This window comes from Castor canadensis, chromosome 6 (genome assembly GCF_047511655.1).
Source record: "Castor canadensis chromosome 6, mCasCan1.hap1v2, whole genome shotgun sequence".
NCBI classification, from domain to species: Eukaryota; Metazoa; Chordata; class Mammalia; order Rodentia; family Castoridae; genus Castor; species Castor canadensis.
In genome coordinates this window covers 143,804,695-143,823,514 of record NC_133391.1, presented here as the reverse complement: position 1 = coordinate 143,823,514, position 18,820 = coordinate 143,804,695, and the positions used below count along the sequence as shown (strand labels likewise).

Genomic DNA, 18,820 nt, shown 5'->3' with positions numbered 1-18,820 from the left:
GGAATCCACCTTCGCATAGATTAGCACAGAACTCAGGAGAGAAAGTAGGAAGATAAAATTAGCTCATATGGAAACAACTTACCACATTCAGGTATCAACCAATTAGAACAGGAAATAAAAAAATTAAAACTCATATTTTGTAAGATCACAAAACTCCTGATTTGGAACAGGAGGCCAAAAGTCACAGTCAAGAACAGACACGGATTCTCATTAGACATCTGCAACAATTGCTTGGTGTAACACTCATTTCCCAGGCTTTTCAATTAATATAAAGAAACATATATTTAGAGTGACAAACAGATTAAAATTTGGGAAGAGGAAATACCACAAGTTCCTGACATTTCCTAAAAAAAAGCACGTACATAACCCTCCTGTGGGAATAAAAACACCCCATAAAGCACATATATTTTACCTACTCATTGGTCTATTATCTATCATGATAGATGGTCCAAAAGAATTGAAACATTCAATGTACAAAAACCAGCAGCTCTGAAAATTTTACACTTAAGCAAATGGCTACTCCACTGGAAAAAAAGGTGAAGATCCTGACTAAGTCACTTAGTGATGTCACATAGACATCACTATGATTTACAGAAAAAAAAGGTGTGTTTTTAAGGTTTCTTACTTGAATTTCATGGAAAACAAATGAAGTGCAACTGACTTAAAGCAACAATTTACAACTGTGTTAACCCTGTAACACTTCTGGTAAGGTCAAGGGCCAGAGCCATGTTGGAAGGCTCAGATAAAAGACACCTGAATTTAAGCGTTTTGACTGAAACCAAGAAACATTATTGCTTAAGCCCTCTAATTTTTTATGCATTTGACATCTACTCATAGCACACTGTGTGACAGAGGTGGTACAGTGTGCTGCAGATGCATCAGGGCATACACAGATCTGTTCCCGCCCTTCTGGAGCCTCCAGTCCATGGAGGAACTCCACCATCCTCCATCTCTCTTCCACTTTTTGTAAACACTGTTTGGACATAAAACACACAGGGCATCAATCCCAGCACACTCTTTTTTTTTTTTTTTTTCTTTAAATAATATATTTTATTTTATTTTTTTTCATTTTTTTTTATTATTCATATGTGCATACAAGGCTTGGTTCATTTCTCCCCCCCTGCCCCCCCACCCACTCCCCCCCCCCAGCTCAATACCCAGCAGAAACTATTTTGCCCTTATTTCTAATTTTGTTGAAGAGAGAGTATAAGCAATAATAGGAAGGAACAAGGGTTTTTGCTGGTTGAGATAAGGATAGCTATACAGGGCATTGACTCACATTGATTTCCTGTGCGTGGGTGTTACCTTCTAGGTTAATTCTTTTTGATCTCACCTTTTCTCTAGTTCCTGGTCCCCTTTTCCTATTGGCCTCAGTTGCTTTAAGGTATCTGCTTTAGTTTCTCTGCGTTAAGGGAAACAAATGCTAGCTAGTTTTTTAGGTGTCTTACCTATTCTCACCCCTTCCTTGAGTGCTCTCGCTTTTATCATGTGCTCATAGTCTAATCCCCTTGTTGTGTTTGCCCTTGATCTAATGTCCACATATGAGGGAGAACACACGATTTTTGGTCTTTTGGGCCAGGCTAACCTCCCTGAGAATGATGTTCGCCAATTCCATCCATTTACCAGCGAATGATAACATTTCGTTCTTCTTCATGGCTGCATAAAATTCCATTGTGTATAGATACCACATTTTCTTAATCCATTCATCAGTGCTGGGGCATCTTGGCTATTGTGAATAGTGCCACAATAAACATGGATGTGCAGGTGTCTCTGGAGTAACAGTCTTTTGGGTATATCCCCAAGAGTGGTATTGCCCAGCACACTCTTGATAGCTTCCTTCTCCTGCACCATCAGCTCCGGCCACAGAGGTGACCTTCCTGCCCTCAAGCCTGTAAGGCTCAGTTCTACTTAAGAGCCTTTGCACTTGCTATTCCCTCTGCCTGAGCCCCTCTTCCTCCAGTTCTCCAAAAATGAGGCTTCTTCCCCCTCATTCAAGTCTCAGCTCAAAACTTCCTACCCCAGAGTCTCTCTGACCACCAAGTCTACAATAGCAGTCCCCCCCCTGGCCTGTCTACCATGCTCACCTTGTTTTATTATTTTCCCAGTACATATTGCTATCTGGTATTACCTCCTTTATTGCTCTTTTGCTTTGTTTCCATCTCTCCAACTCATACAGAGCTCATCAGAGCCAGGTCTGTCTGACCTGTCCACCTTAGCCCCCAGAAAGTTGCCCAGAATATTAACAGAGATCTGATAAAAAACCTACTTAAGGATTACAAATATACACAGTATTAACAGTTTTGTTCCTCAAAATCAGGTACTAAACAACAAAGGAAAAAAGAGAATACCTTCAGGAGGTAGAAATCGGGAGGATCAAGGTTCAAGTCTAGCCCAGGCAAAAAGTTAACAAAATCTCTTTCTCAACAAAGAAGCTGGGCATGGAGGCACACTCTTGTCATCCCAGCTCCATGGGAGGCATAAGTAGGACGATGGTGGATAACAAAACCCTACTTGAAAGATGACTAAATCAAAAAGGGTTAGAGATGTCTCTCAAGTGGTAGAGTGCCTGCTTAGCAAGCACAAAGTCCTGAGTTCAATCCCCACTACTGCCAGTGAGAGAGAAAGAAAGAGAGAGAGAGAGAGAGACAGAGAGAGAATGAATCTCTTAAATACTGAAAGATTTGATCAGCTCTTTAAAAAAATAAAAATATCAACAAGACCATCACAGCTTTACAGTTCTCAAAAAAAAAAAAAGCATAATGAAAATACTCATGTCCACATTGACTAAGGTCAAACTGTAGAATGCATTAGGCTCATGTTCTATCGTTACTTCTACAATTTATTGTGTTTTTAAAAGCACTCTAATAGAGACCCCAATCTTTCTTTAAAAGGAGCAAGAACAAATATTTTTAGGCCTCACAAAATATTTCCCTTCAGAGCTTTTAGTAACCCTCTCCCAAACTGTAAAACTTGTTATCAAATTATAAACATTAAAATATGAGACACTGATGATCATGTACAGAAGACAGGGATTTTAGTGCCTAATGACAAACAAGTCTTATGAAACAAAAACTGCCCTCATCTTTAATTTCATCTAAAGCATGAACCTTTGCTAAATGTCCAAGAATAAACTCAAGAGTTTTTCCTTATAGATTTTAAAAAAATTTTTATATTTGTTCCTTTCTTTTGTTGGAACAAAGGGCTACACTCTTATTAGGGGAATATGATGACTTTAGTTACTAGCATCATGGCTCACTAACACTTCACAGCAAAGATGCCAAAGATTCTTATAGATCACTTTGGAGTCATGTAAAAGCCAATGGTGTCTGCTGGGGAGAAAAGGCATTGATTTCCTGGAATGTGATGTAAAGAAGCAAGTTACTGCTGTCTTTGGGGATAACTAGAATCCACTTAAAAACCTCAAAAATGAATGCTTTACAATAAATTTACAGCAAAATATTAGAAACAACCTACAGATCTCTCAACAAAGAGGAGGTTAAATGAATTATGGTACATCCTTAATGGAGTACTCAGCTGTTGTTAGAGAATGAGACAGCTCTCCTAGGTACTGACAGAGATGGCCAGAATTTAATACTCTGTTGGGGAGGGGAAGCTGGTACAGATCAGAGCATACAATGCATCCTCACTGGTGAAAAGACAAAAAAAAAAATATATACAAAATGTTTATAGAACATTAGGCTAAGTCTGGAAAGACAGATACAAGGACCCACTACCTGGTTTCTGGGAGGGGAACTGGGTGCTGCCCACAGCGGGGAGAGAGGTATACTTTCTACTCAGGAACTTTCTTGTCCAGTGTGAATGGACTGCTGCCCCACACATTGATACAGTAAATTTTAACATAATAACTTACATTATTACCAACATATTCATCAAGTAATATTAGAAAATTAGAAAACCAGAAGCAAAAGTTTTCAAAAACTCACAAAAGTTTTATTCCCTTCCATAGCACAGTCCCTGATTCTCACTTCCCAGAGGAGAATTCAAGTCTCCACAAATGAGAGAGGCTGCTCTGTGATCTCACCTATTACAAAGCAAATCAACCTCAACTCCATTCTTGCAGAGGAAACAGCTGCTCAGTACACCTTGAAAACATACCTCATATTTAAAGTGAGCTTATAATTCCCTAATAAAGCCTCCAAATGAAGACAGTTCCACCTGGCTATAAGAAAGTTTGGGTAAGAAACAAGAGAACAATCTCGTGTTTTTAAAAGCACAGACTATACTAAGGTTTCCTTTCCTCTGCCAGACTTAGACAAGGAACACTCGGATAATAAGACCCTATCACTTCAGTTTTGTGGGCAAAATAATCACTTCAGGGTAGGGGAAAGCATCATTTGCACTGAACAATAAAATAAATGCTCTGATTTTTCATTTGTGGGGAAGGAAGGCTTGCTTTAAATTTAATTTTGGCACCATTTTCAGATCCCTGACTAATTGATACTAAGTGACGTTAATTTGACTCTAAGAAAATACTTTTTAAAATTAAAAACAAATATGAAACCGAAGGCAAACAAACTGAAAGGCAAACTTCAAGCAGAAACTTTTGTTGAAAAAAATGTATCTTAAGAGAACACAAAAATAAAACGCAAAGAACTCATTACCATATAAACGTCAGTCAGTAACAGCACCCATGTTACCCATGTTATATCATGGGTATCTGACTGCATTAAACACACATATAAAAAGGAACACAAAGATACCCATCTGCAAATAAAAGACCTCATATCTTTTTGGTAGCTAAGGTGGGGAGAAGAATTGCATTATTCAAGCCCTCAGGTACTTTCACAACACTTGGTGTGCAGTTTTCTGTCAGTCTGAATTCATCACCTCAGCTTTGTGCTTTTAGGTGACACATTAGAAATGGCATCTTTCATGAAGTCTAACTTTGATCACCAACCCTTTGACTCTGGGTTTGATGAGTATAGCGCTTTTGGATATAAGCACATAAAAATCTAGGTCAGTCCAACGCACTATAAATACAGAAAGGACGAGGAACTGCTTTAAGGGGCACGAAGTCATCCGGCAGGTCACATCTCCGACGTGGGGAAGAATTAAAGCTCCTTTCAATTCCCCAGGTAACCTCTGGCAAGTTAGAGGAGGACTTGGTGCCACCGGGACCCCATGTGACCCAAGGGCCCGCAGAGAGGGCGCGACCCCGAGCGGCGCTCCCCAGGGTCACTCACTGGGGACGCGTCCCCGACCAGGGCCAGCCGGAGCGCGGCCCCCCGCGCGCTCGCGACAACGCGCCCACGGAGCTCCGCAGCCCCCGCTCCCCGCGCCGCGCCCACGCGATCCCGCCACTCACCCGCACTCCCGCGCCGCTATCCGGCCATCCCCGGCCGTCTGCTCGGCCGCCGCCCCGGGGCAGCCCGGAGTCCGCAGCCGCACTGGGGCTGGAGCTGCCAAGAAGGGGGCCGGGCACCAGCCGCCGCCGTCTCCCCTCCCGGGTCTCGGCGCTGGGCTGTTCTAGGTGGCCACCGACGAACCTGGGAGCCGCCGGCACAGCCGCCGGGATCAACGATAACGGCCACGGCCACTGCCGAGACGCTCCAGCGCCGACTGCGGCGCGCGGGGGCGGTGACTGCACGCCGCTCGGCGGGGGGCGCTGCGCCCTGGCCCCGCCCCAGGCCCCGCCCCCACGCGCGGCCCCGCCGCCACTGCCCCCTGGCCCTGCCGCGCGCACTCGGCGCCGGCTCGCGCAGACGCAGCGAGAGTCCCTGCAGCGCGGGTGCGCGCGGGGCCCGGCGCCGGGGGTGGCGCCTCTTGCGAGACTCCGGTCGCAAGGCCAACCTCGGAAGGTCATGGAACAGCGGGGAGAGCGAAGCGGCCCGGCGGGTGCAAATCCTCCGGAAAGAGCGGCGTTGCTGCGGCGGCCCTGCGGGAAGAAGAGTGGCTCCAAGACCGCACGCGTTGCCAGCGTTGCACCGAGGAGAAAAAGTGGGGCCACCTCTGTGAATTCACGCGGACACCAGTGGCTGCGCTTGGGCCGGCGGGGGGGGCGGGAGCCCGCTGAGGTTTTACGTTTCACGAGTTACTTCACCTGCCCCAAGGCACTGCCACTCACATCACCTTCTTTTGGGTGCAGGGCGCACTCGGGCTGAGAGGCCCGCGGGGGCATTCTGAGAATATCCTGGAGCCATCTAGTCTTGCCTCCAAGGCGTGGTGGGCTTATTTGTGCGGAGAAGAAACGGATCCCTTAATGGGGTGAGATTTTTCCTCCGTGCATTGTTCCCATTTCCGCAGTTTCACTTGGCCTCCGTGAAATTAGCTGGAGAGCGTTTGATAGCGCAGAATCATGGTTTGAAGATGTTTACGCTCTGAGCCGGACGCGTTTAATGGTGTTCTCATCGGCACAATTAATTTTGCCAAGTTCAGAAATGTGCCAGATAGAGCTCCTGGCACGCAGTCACAGGACTCTGTAGACACACCTTTCATAGGAAGCGGCTTGTTTGTTTCATCTGTGATTTATTTGATGCACTAGCAGCAAGGCCAAAGAGAACTTGGGATGAAATTCCAAAAGCAATTTGTAAACTGGCAAAATGAAGCTTATTTTCTAAAATAACTTTTCTCTGTTGATAATGTAACTCTAAAATGAGCAACAAAATACCTGCAAGTACACTGACTGAAAAGTGGATGGGGGAGGGGGATGATAAGAATGATGGAGGGTGAATTCAACTGTCAAATAGTTATATTGTAAACTTTTGTAAATGCCACAATGTACCCCCACCACAACAATGCAAAAAAATTTTTTAAAGAACATTCCATAGACATGTTTCACAGCAAAGCATGGTCCCTAATGGTGGCCTAGTGATAAACACCACTAATGTGCGTATTTTGAACACTAAAACTAAAGGCTTCCTATTATCTATAAGACTGTGTTTGGAAAACATGTTTCTATTGTGTGTATTTGAGCCCCCATTTAAGTTGTATGACATTGCTTTTTGTTCTCCCCAGTTCTTGAGTTCCCTCATGGTTTGGGAAATTTATCATTACTCATATTGGAGTATTTTGTAACTGTCTTTTCTATTAGGCCCAAGACCTATGGACCAAAGTACTTTCAGAGGCCCACAAAAAATTCTAAGTTGTTTTCAAATCAGTGAAAAAAATAACACTATTATTTAAGAAAGTGTTTCAATATTTATTATTACAGTTGTCTTTATATTCATGCAAACTTAAAATTTTTAATTCTTTTTTTAATGGAGAAAAGGACTTGAAAATGCCTAGTGCCCAAGTAAAGCAGTCCCATTTCCTAGGGACTTTCTATGGAAAAAATGTCAACCCAGGCAACAAGATAGCATCATAATTTTCACAGCACAAAAAATACTGACTTTAGGCTGGTGCTGTGGCCTACATAGTAAAGCATCTGTCCAGGAAGTGTGAGGCTCTGAACTCAAAACCCAGTACTGCAAAATAAAATAAAAATAAAATGTTGATTTCTATGACCTTGTTTTCGCTAAATGTATTTAGTATTTTAATCCTTAAAACACACCAATGAATTAGACACCGTCCTCACATCTAGGGGCTTATACAGGTTTTGTGGGCCTGGAATTTATGCAATTCTCTTGTTTCTCTATTAAGGAAAAAACAAATATAGCATGCTCAAGCTGCTCCAGCACCACCCAACACAAGGGGAAATGACAGAGGGGGAGTCCAATTGGAAAGAGACCTCATCTCAGCTGATGGTGGTGGAATATCTTACTTTTGCAAATTGTACAAAAATACAAGCCCTTGTGAGTGTATTGCCAGAGCCTTGGACCAGGCCTGAAAAAGATGCCTGGAAACTTGTGCTTCGCAAAACCTTCCTCTGTATACCCATCTACAGGTAAGAAACTTGGGAATTTGCCACACCTTTTAAGAACACCATAAAACCCACACCGGAATGAGGAATGGTTTGAAGAGCTGTTATTTACACACTTTTCCATGAGAAATAATGGATTTCATTTTCCATAAAGCAAGGGCTTTACTGATACATTAGCAGTATCTGGGTTATGATAAAATTCTGCTGTCTGTGGTGTCGAGTAAATTTTTATCTGTTGTATAAAAATCTGTATTAACTAGTATAGATTCTTAAAGGAATTTCAGCTCAATTTCAAGTGCCAGGGATTGACATCATTTTTATTTACCATAACTAGACTATTTTATAAACAGTATTTTATATCATATTTACTACTTGAAGTTTCATAGATGTGGTGAAATAAGTATCAGAACAGCATGCTTTTAGTTTGATGCTTATATATACAAAGAGCCTGACACATGGTAGGTTTCTATAAATGTTTGTCAAATAAATAATGAAATAGAAAAGGTCACATAATTAAAAGTAAAAGTGTAGGATACATAACAACCTAAAGTTGAATAGAAATGAAGCAGCAAAATATTGAAGTGTAAATACTTGCTAGATAAACAGAATTGGCTTCTTAATTATTTTGTGTTCAAAATTTGTGCTTTTCTGCCCTGTTATTTGCTATTCTTCCTACTTTTCTGATTATTTCTTCTTCTTCTTCTTCTTCTTCTTCTTCTTCTTCTTCTTCTTCTTCTTCTTCTTCTTCTTCTTCTCTTTTCTTCTTCTCTTCCTCCTCCTCCTTTGTAAATAAGATTTTATCTGAAATTCTTAAATAAAATAATATTTACATAAAACAAAAAATCACAATCATACCTGTAATGAAAGTTCTGGGAATAAAAGGCTTTGTTCTTCGCCAAGAACAATCACCTACCAAAGCAGCAAGCTTGAGCTGTTTGGGGGGGTGTTATTAAATTATGATATCTTAGCCCTTAAACAAGCTTCTCTTGATGCATAATCTAATTTGTACAGTGTTTGTCAATCAGCATGACAAGGTGTGGCTGTATTTCTAGAAGACATTTTGGAACCAAACAAGAATTTACACATTAAGCACAGTGGTTCACTAGTGAATAGTTGAAAAAAGTGAAATTGTTCTTCATTTTAAGCCTGACTGACAAATGCAGAGTTGAATTGGCTTAGTTTGGAGCACAGTTTTGGACAAGATTCAAAACTTTAATTAGATCCTTATAACAAGAAGACATACGAGAGTAATCAGCTAATTTTCTCTAAATTTGATGTTCTTTACCCAAAGTGGTTTGGAAGGTTATTTAAGGGGCATGAAAAATGTGATAAACACCATGAAAGAAAGTATCTGCCCAGAATTCTGTTTAGAATATTCTTGTTCAGATAAAATGATTTCAGGGGTGTTATGTAAAATATTTTGGTAACTCATTTCATCCCTAGCATGGCCCCAATAGATTGCATTTTGTTTGCCTTTTGTTTGTTTATACTGTACCTTCTTCCAAAAAGGACTTAAGGTAGTTTACAATGAAAGACAAACATTAAAAAAAAAAAAAGTTGAAAAAACTGGCTGAGGCAAACAATAATCTATGAGCACAAAATTTAGCTCAGAGCTTCCTCATGGCTGTGAAATAGGAAATGAGGTTTTTCATAACTCATTGTCAGATGGAAGGAGTCATACAGTTTCATTTAGGAGAAAGTCTTTTCTGGCTCAGGCTCTATGAGGAATTGTCACAGGGTCCTTATATGAGAGATATAAGGACCAAAAGTCCAAAGAGAGACTCTGTACAACAGTTTGGACCATCTTTTGTAGCAAGCATAGGTAATACAGTTTTTTTTCCCTGCTGAATAACCTTGAAATTGCTATTGTTGAAAGTAAGCAATGAGTCTCCTACGGTTTTGTTTTTATATATACTGGTCTTTGAAGTTATCCAAGAATGTAATATCAAATCTTGGTTTTCTCAGTTTCCTTCTCTAAAAAAATAAAAGAGGAGTTAGCAAAAATGCTACCTCATAGGAGGGTAGAGAAGATAAAATGAGTTCATTTCTATAAACTACTTATTGCTATGTCACTTTTGGTATAGTTTTCCTCATCCAAGATGTGTAAGTGTATTTTTTAAGTGTATTTTTTTCCCTTCTCCTATTGGAAGCATCTTTTATTGTAGACTAACTCAAATCCCTTTTGGAAGAATGCCTGGCACATGTGCCTGACTCAAAGTAAGCAGTAAATATTTGCGATGAATGTCATCATTGTTTTGATTTCTACTACCACTCCTAAGTCTTTCAAAGCTTGGGGGCAGAGGTGGGGGTGAAGTGGTTAGGACATTCAGTTGTCCCTGGAGGGTAAAGCTTAGAGGACTATAAGGGGAAAGTGGGTATCACTGAGATACCTATCAAAGCTTAGAGGACTATAAGGGGAAAGTGGGTATCACTGAGATACCTATCAAACAGCCTCTGTTTTCTTTGTATTGTTTGCAGTCACCCCCTGGGTCTTGGAGACTTGTCACTTTCAAGAATTTCCTTAAATTTCTTTTACCCCATGGAAGGTTAAATGCCTCCAGCTGTCAAAGCTAAACTTCCTGGGCCACAAGCCTAGGGTTGGGGATCATCAGGAGGACCAGAAGCATGGAGACGGCCACTAAAAGGAGGGAGGAGACAGCTCTCACAAACTATCTCCTTCTGGAGTGAACCTTGACTTTCTGCCTCCATCCCCTCTGATCTGCCCTGCTCCCAGTACTTCCCACTCAGTCCTGATGAGTTCTTTTCTAATTGGAATCTTCATTTCTCATACTCGCTGTTCCTCTCACTCAGGAACCTTCTTTTGCCTCTTCCCTTCTTCTTTTCTGCCTCTGTCTCCAACCACATCTTACTTTTTAGCTTATGTCTTCCCTCCACGTGCCTCTTCTATCTTCCTTTTGACTTACCAAGTTCTCTCCTCTGTGCCCATTTTCTCTTTTTTCCCTCATATTCTTTATCTGTTGCCCTGAGTCATTTCAGTGCAAAGCACAGTATTAAAATGGATACTACCTTATTTCTTACCTCTGTCACAGACTCAGAATCCTGTGCTCATATTCTCAATTGAGCTAATGGATCCCACAAAAGAGCCATTTACTCCATCCTTAATGGTGATGCTAAACCCATTATTTAATTTATTCCTACAACTACTGCACTCAGCGTGTTGCCAGAGGCATCTCATGCAGATGGAGCAAGAAGCCAAAAGATTATGGGATTGAGCTAAAGTCCAGCCAGAGGTAGTGGGGTAGTTCAAATTCAGGTCCAAATTCCTTAAATCTTTGAGTATATTATTCTAACTAATGCACTTAATCCACAGTCTTCAGTACGCTGTACAAAACTTTAAAAACCTGAAACTACAGAGAGTGGGTTTTTGTTTCTAGTTTTTGACAAAAGAATTTTCATTGTATACACATTTGCCAACAGGCATGATTCAAGGTGCCTGAAACACTGAGTAGCTGAAAAATAAGGAGTGAGTTAAGTAATTAATTTAAACAACAGTCATGTCCCCAGGGTTTCCTTCAGGTACCTAATCTGGTACACAGCCTGGGTCTCTTATCGGAAAACAAAAGTGGCCATCACTATGACAGCTCTGGTAAACAGGGACATTTGTGTAGCTGGTTTCCCCACTGGAACATAAGGTAACTGAAGACATGGCTCTCAAAGGGAAAGTCTGCAGCTTGGAATTTCTTTTCTGTGATATGCCCAAGAAACTGTGGGTATATTTTGTTTATCACAGAAACTTATGCTTAAATTGCTGACAAAGATCTTGACATGACCTAAATCAAAGTAATATCCAATCAAAACGTGAGTGAGCAGAGGGCCCCGTTCTACCCACTCAGGCGGGCCCTATCTGAAGAAAAACGTAGTTGTTTAGATGACCTTCAGGTTGGGAGATGAATGTTAATTGTTTATTAACATGGGCAGTTTCTTTTTTGTTCTAGATGCTAGTCTCTTTTTACAGAAAATGAGACCAAAGCTCAAAGAAGTAAAGTTACAAAGGTTTACATGCACCAATCTAACTCCAAAGTCATTATAACCTATAATAACTTAAAAGACATTAGCTAAAAGTAGAGCTCAGACTTTTAGTGAGTACAGTCACTAGATAACAACAATGAACATTTTTTGAGTACTTTACAACATGCTGGGTACTATGTACCAACTCATCCCACCCACCCTACAACCCTATGATTTGTTGGACAGGGTTATCATCTCCATTTACAAATGAGGCAAAGAGCCTAAGTAACTTGCCAAGACTATGCAGCCATTGACAACAGTGTCATTCAAGCTGTCACATTCTGTCCCCCAAACCCCCACCTCTAATGCTTGTGTCTCATGGTCAGGGCTGGCCACTACCTTTCTCCTCACACTTCCAGCTTAAGTAGTTTCACCATGCTCTCCCTACAGTGAGTTACCTCTGCAAGTGATGCTTTGACATAGTTGGGTTTTGACTGTGCTGTGTGAAAATGTTCACAGCCTAAAGGGGAAATACTCTGTCCAATTTTCTCTTTGCTTTTGTCTCTAGTGAGATGAATCTAACTCTATTGTAGTATCTGTTTCAGATTTTATTGCTCATTGAAATAGATGACTCATTTAATGCAAATGTGACACATTTGAATTCTGTATTGCTTTTCAGTAGGGCCTGCCCCACCTCCTGCCCTTCCCCAGGCTGTCCCCTCTACATTGAAACCCATGATTGGGTTCTCACACTGCCATTCACCTCTGGTGGGTTCCTCTTTTCTTCACATTGCAAGTGTCTTTATATTCAAAATTCCCAACTGCCAGGAGCACCCCCAGACACTTCCACTAGATCTAGATCATGTTCTTTTTGCTAATGCCTTACAATATCTTTATTTTGCACAGAGAAATTTAGTAGTAGAGGAATTTGTTGGAATTCCTCTACTAGAATTATTTTCAGATGGTGACTACTGAATTTTCAATACTTTTGTTCATCTTTCAAAATAAACAATTTCAGTTAAAGAATAAAACATATCTGTGTATGTATTAGTATATAGTTTCATATCAATGCCATAGCCATATCAATGAAGCTTGTTCAGTGGGGATTCCTTTCCTGCAAGTGATAGAAATGCAACCCTAATTTTGACAGAAAAGGGAGGAAGGATAGATCAAAGGAATAGAAGGTCTCAAGTGGATGCATAATTGTGACAGGAAGGTCAGTTCCTACACGAGGAAAGGTGTGATGGACAGGCGATGATAATAATAATGAATAATGACATACATGAGGACGCATAGGAGATTTTAGTACGCCTCTGCCATCATTATTAGATTTTTAAAATTCAGTATTCAGAACCTCATTGAGTACTTACTATATACAATGCTAAGGATACAACAGTGAACAAGACAAAGGCCTGACTCCTGTGAAACTTACAAGACCCTTTCAAAGTGTCAGCAGGGCTGGATATAGCTCAGTGGTAGAGTGCTCTCCTAGCCTGCTCAGGGCCCTGGCTTCGATCCCCAGCACCGCAAATACCCACGAGCAGAATGTATTTTATTAAAGAGGAGTTAAGAAAGAAAAATATAGATGTGATGAATTTTATCAGAGTACATTATATGCATTGATGTAAATATCACAACGAAACTTCTTTGTACAATTAATTTGTAATACTAGAAAATTTTAAAATAAAAGCAGCTTAGTTACAAGGCTGGAAAAAAAAAAGTACTTTATAACCTGAATTGCCAGGAAAGAAAAAAGTAAGAACATTCTTTAAAGTTACTGTTTTCTGCCACTGTCTTTCATTTTTTGTTCCTATCAGCAATAAACTCTTAAACTTAAATGCTTAATGCCGGAACATTTGATTTCTCAATGACCCAAGGTTAATTACAGCTCATAAAAGTATTATAAATTAGCATATAATATTTAGCCTAAAAGATACAGTAAATTTATTGTTCCTTTGATTTTAAACCCTTTTCAATAGGTAAAGTTAAAGTAAAATTTACAGACATATCAGTTGGTTTAAGATAAATATTCTCTTCATTCTAGGTATTTTTTTATTGCTACTCAAGGGAGAGGGAAACAGGAAAGTCTTCCCTATGGCTATGTAGCAAGAAATCTGCATATTAATAGTTTATATGTCCTTAGTTCCTTTCTTTCCTATCACTACATTCTGGTTCACTATTTTTCCAAAGGTACACGGAAGTTAATCACAGTTTTATGATAAAGTGGTTCCCTAATCAAAGAAGACTGGGTAACACTGAGTTAAACCAAACACCATTTTATAAGTTGTGAACTTTTAAGAACCTGAGTTTACAGTGGATCTTCAATTATAGTATAATATGATGTTATATGACAATGTAAAATAATAATACATGAGAAGCCACTTCCCTTCTCTTAATATCCTGGTGGTCCTGAGAGCCACCCCATTCATATTATTAGTCCCTGAACTCTGGTGATCTGTCTCCCATTCCCTGGCTATAGACATGGTCATGTGACCAGTGATATGCTGGCAAATGTTTAACAACCAGTTCTCCAAAGGAAAATATCCTTGATCTGTAACATTTGCCAATTTCCATAGTGTAAACAATCTTACTGTGTGGCTAATTTCAAGCTATCAAGGTGAAATCACCAAATGTAGCACTGGAAAGAAAGGAAAAGAGGCAGGACTGGGCAGAGAAGGGAGTTCACCTGCAACGGGAGGGAGTTCCACAGCTGATCCTTTAGAGTTGTCATGGGCTGTGATGAGAGGCGGAGCTCTTCATTCCCCCAACAGTGGTCTCCCATTGGATGTTACTCTCCCAGGAAGAGGGCATGGCCTTGGGTGGAGGAGCTGATGGCTGAGGGATCTCTGTTGGCAGCATTCCCAGAGGTTTGGACAGTAAGACCTTTATTCTGGAAGGGGAGGTCTGGGCACCATATCATCACATCTACCACACCACTGTTTTTGCATTTGTCAATGAATTTGGGTTTAATTTCTTATTCCTTCTGCTTAGACTACAGCCCACTGTGCAATCTCTAGAGCTATGTCCCAAAGTAAAACTCAAATGGCTCCTTATTGCCTACAGAATATCACAGAATTCTGTACTATTGTACAGCATTCAGAAACTTCTACTAGGCAAATATCCTGTCTCTACTGCCTGTCTTACAGTCTGGGCAGACAAGGCTTTTTAGCACACACAAAAATTCACACTGTTGCTTGAACCTGAAATGTTTTCTTCCTTCTTTAACTATCAAAATCCTATTCTTAGCCAGGCATGGTGGCACATACCAGTAACACCAGTACTGAAGAGGCAGAGGCAGGTGGATCGCAAGTTCAAGCCCAGCCTGGTCTATATAGTGAGACATTACCTCAAAATGAAAAAAAAAAAATCCTCTTTTCCTGGAGTCTCTTATTTCATTCTTCCCAGAGTGACTTGCAGATTGTTAGGTGGATAAGAGCAGCAATAAGGCTCTTGTTATTTTATCTCTCTCAGTCCCTAACTGCATTTAGCATAGCAGTCTCCCAATATGTTGGTTGCCTTGGTCTATCACAGCTTTTGCCAAAGACCAGATGATACCCTGAGGTGACAGTATAGCAGAGTGGTTAAGAGGAAGAATTCTGGACCCAAACAATCTGGGTTCATATTTGGCTGACTGCAGAATAGATCCACAACCGTGAGCAAATTAAACACATTATACTTCAACTTGCCCATCTCTAAAATGATGATAATAATAGCTAGTTCATAGGGTTGTACTCAGGATTAAATGTATTAGTCTAAGTAGAGCATGTGTAAGTGCCAAGCATATGTAAGTATTGGCTCATAACAATCCCTAGAGATTACTAAAGGTACTGCCTGTGTCATCAGTGCCCACAGTGATCCATAGTCATAAGCATGAGTGCAGCTATTGCCGAGAGTCACATCCTCAATGAAGGGCTCTTTCTCAACTGCTGTGTAGGGAATCTATTCAAAAAGCTCTTGTTTTCCTCTCAGGAGCATTCCTTTAATGAGTGAGGATATTCTTGCAAAATATTCTGGAATTCTGTTCTTTCCTAGGGCACTTTCAGTTTGGACACAGACCTGGTTTTATAATGAAAATTATGCACTTTTCCAATGTGGAAAATTTTTTAAAAGCACAAAGAATCATATTTACAAATGAATAGATTCACAGACACTTACAAACTGAAAGCAACCTTAGAGAGTACTTAGTCCAGGAGACAAGAAAACAAGATTAAGTGGCTTGCCTAATTCACACAAACTTACCCAAGTTCTTAAGGGACAAAGTTACTCAATAACATTACCCAGTTTTTGCCAAGAGATGTGATTTTCTTTGGTATGTATAATTCAGACAAAAATAGATCTAACTTGCTAAATCTCCACAGAACAACAACAAAAAAAGAAATCTTGTTTATTTCTAAGACTTACTGTTTTACTTAAAAATTATCTTAGATTTGGCACAATACCTACTATTCTCATAATTACCTTTTCTCATGAAGACAAATTATTATAATTATTCATTCAGTTATATATTTATTCATTTATTCAAAAGATATTTGTGAGATGTCTTTTTTATCAAGCACTGAACTAGAAATTAGAAACTTTTTAAATGGATAAGCCCTACTGTTCTGTGAATGGCACATCTGTAGATTGTGTATCTACTGGCTTATCCAAGTTCAAACAACTTGAGAACATGAGTTCAGGGTAGGAATTTGATCTTCAAAAAGTAAAGATTAACTACTGTTTGTCACAAAATCAATGATCAGTTTCAGAACCAAGTTACTATATACATAAGCAATTACACGATACAGAACAAGTCTCTAAAAATAAATAATATGCTTAGTCTCCTTCTCTTTCTCTCCTTTTCACTATGAACTGAGTTCTACAAAATCTAGGATCAAACATGATACATTTTGTAGCCCAGTATCATGTTATAATATAACATTAATGTAAATGTTATCATGTTTCTGTGGATGTCAGTAAATGTTCATTGGAAAAAAGTTCCATGGTGAGATAAATTTGGAAATTTTTAGATTTAGAGAACACTAAAGAGGTTCCTGTGCTTCCTCTGCTGAGCCTTTAATACACTGATAGGCATTATGAATCTCTGAGAGGAAGACAGGGTATTTGACCTAAGTCAAAGTAACTTACCTGTAGAACCCATTGTTTTCAGAGCATTGCCCATGAAACAAGGTCAATTCTGTAAGTCTCTATAGTTCACTTAGGTATTGCTTTTTATCTAATACAGGTTTTTTTCCTGCTGTAGTTTAATCCCACCTTACCTTTTTATATTATTATGGAGAAAAGTGACTCAAAACCATCTATATAAAGAATCTTTACTTGAAAACCACTATTAAAATAGCTCTCTATATTGCTCTTTCCAGGCAGGCCTGAAATGAGTTTATATCCCTTTCCTCTGCAGTAAGGAACAATCTGAAAATACTTACCTAGTCTACAAGACCTGTAAGATTTGGCCTCTGCTCCCTTCCTAATCTCCACTCCTGTCACTGTCCTGTAGTCTAGTCCTTGATCCACAGCTGGATTCACATGTTTGGAAGCTCAACCTTATGAGTTCACTAGAAGGGAATGGCGCCCTAGAGAATCGAGTCATACTAGTCAACTCGCAAGAGATTAATGTGGAACGTACAATGCCAATTTATTAAGTTAAAATGAGAACTGGAGTAATCAAACCAGCCAGATGTTTGTGTTGTTGACTGTGACCTCTTTTTGGAAGAATAGTCACTAAGAGCTTGTGATCTGGAATTAGTGTGTGAGTACAGATTCTGACTCTGTGCTTACAAACTGGGTGATGGAAAGCCAGGCCATCAGCAGGCTCTTCAGTTCCTATTTCCCATCAATAAAATGGGGAGAATAATAAACCCTATCTACCTGGATTGCTGTGATGAGGATTACGTAAGAGAATACACCCATCGCAAATTGTTTAAAATAGAATTTGATGCATGGTAAGCACTTAACAAATACTACTTTACTATTCTTAGGACAGAGACCTGGTTAAAGAGCTATATCCTAATATCGGAGTGAAGGGATTTAAATAAGGTTAAGCAGAGATTTTTCCAAGTTGCATGAAGCTTGTAAAACACTATTGATGCCTTTATCTATTCCGTGGTTATTGACATGGAAATAATTTCAGACATTACCAGACTCATTTGGTTGTCCCTCCACCCACAATGGATGAATGCGAATGAAAGTATGGATGAATATTGACATGGAATTTCACAAATCAAACAATATTTTTGCACTTACTTGATTTTTTGCCACCATTTCCACTACATGCCTCAGCCCTCCAATTTAAAATGCTTAAAAAGTAATTAAGGGAAAACCATTATTTAGAGGCACTGCCCACCCCTGCCATCTGGTCTCTTCCCTTTGCACACTATTTCAGTCGCACTTACTGTCTCTTTCCTCACACATTCCAAGCTCCTTCCCTCCTCAGAATTCCCTCAAACTGTTTCATTTGCCTGGAATTTCTTACCCACCGCTCTTGGCCTGGCTTGCATCTACTTGGCTCTAGAGAATCCTCCCAGATCCCCCAGACTGATTAGATTCTATCATTGCACTTACAGTATTTGTAATCAAATAATCCTTGTTTACTGTGTTCCTTGTCAGTCAAATCAAGGAGGACAAGGACCCTTCTTTTTTATTTACCACTGAATCCCCAGTGCCCTGCACATAGGTACGTATTCCATCCATAGTTGTTGAATGAATGAATTTAACCTGCTTAACAACCTGTATTTCCTGTAATGGAAAGTCATGGCTTTGAGTGGTCAAGTGACACATCCCAGTCATATAGTCATATTTGGCATTGCAAGATTCAAACTCAAGTTTTTAGTGCTCTTAGCCTTTTACTACCCCCACCAAAGCTGTCAACTTGGTTTCTGCAAGTTACATACCTGTCTACACACACTGTTGTTCTCCTTCACTTAAACTCTACTTGCCCTCACAATCATGGCCTTTTTTTATCCAGTGCTCTGTACTCTTTCTGTTATTCTTGAACCTATCCAAACTTTCCCTATTATAACAAGTACTTAGAAACTGATT

The 18,820-nt window shown here is 40.0% G+C and overlaps 1 protein-coding gene across 3 annotated transcripts in view; it reads right to left on the bottom strand.

The window, feature by feature from the left end:
* Positions 1 to 18,820, bottom strand: part of Lifr (LIF receptor subunit alpha) — a 105,993-nt gene that overhangs the window by 64,049 nt on the left and 23,124 nt on the right. Inside the window, exon 1 of one of the 3 annotated variants that reach the window (XM_074077574.1) lies at positions 5,327 to 5,591. The exons of the other annotated variants lie outside the window; for them this stretch is intronic. The gene's annotated coding sequence lies outside the window, so the exon portion shown is untranslated. Of the gene's footprint in view, positions 1 to 5,326; positions 5,592 to 18,820 lie in introns of those variants that run through there. 3 annotated transcript variants of the gene reach the window in all.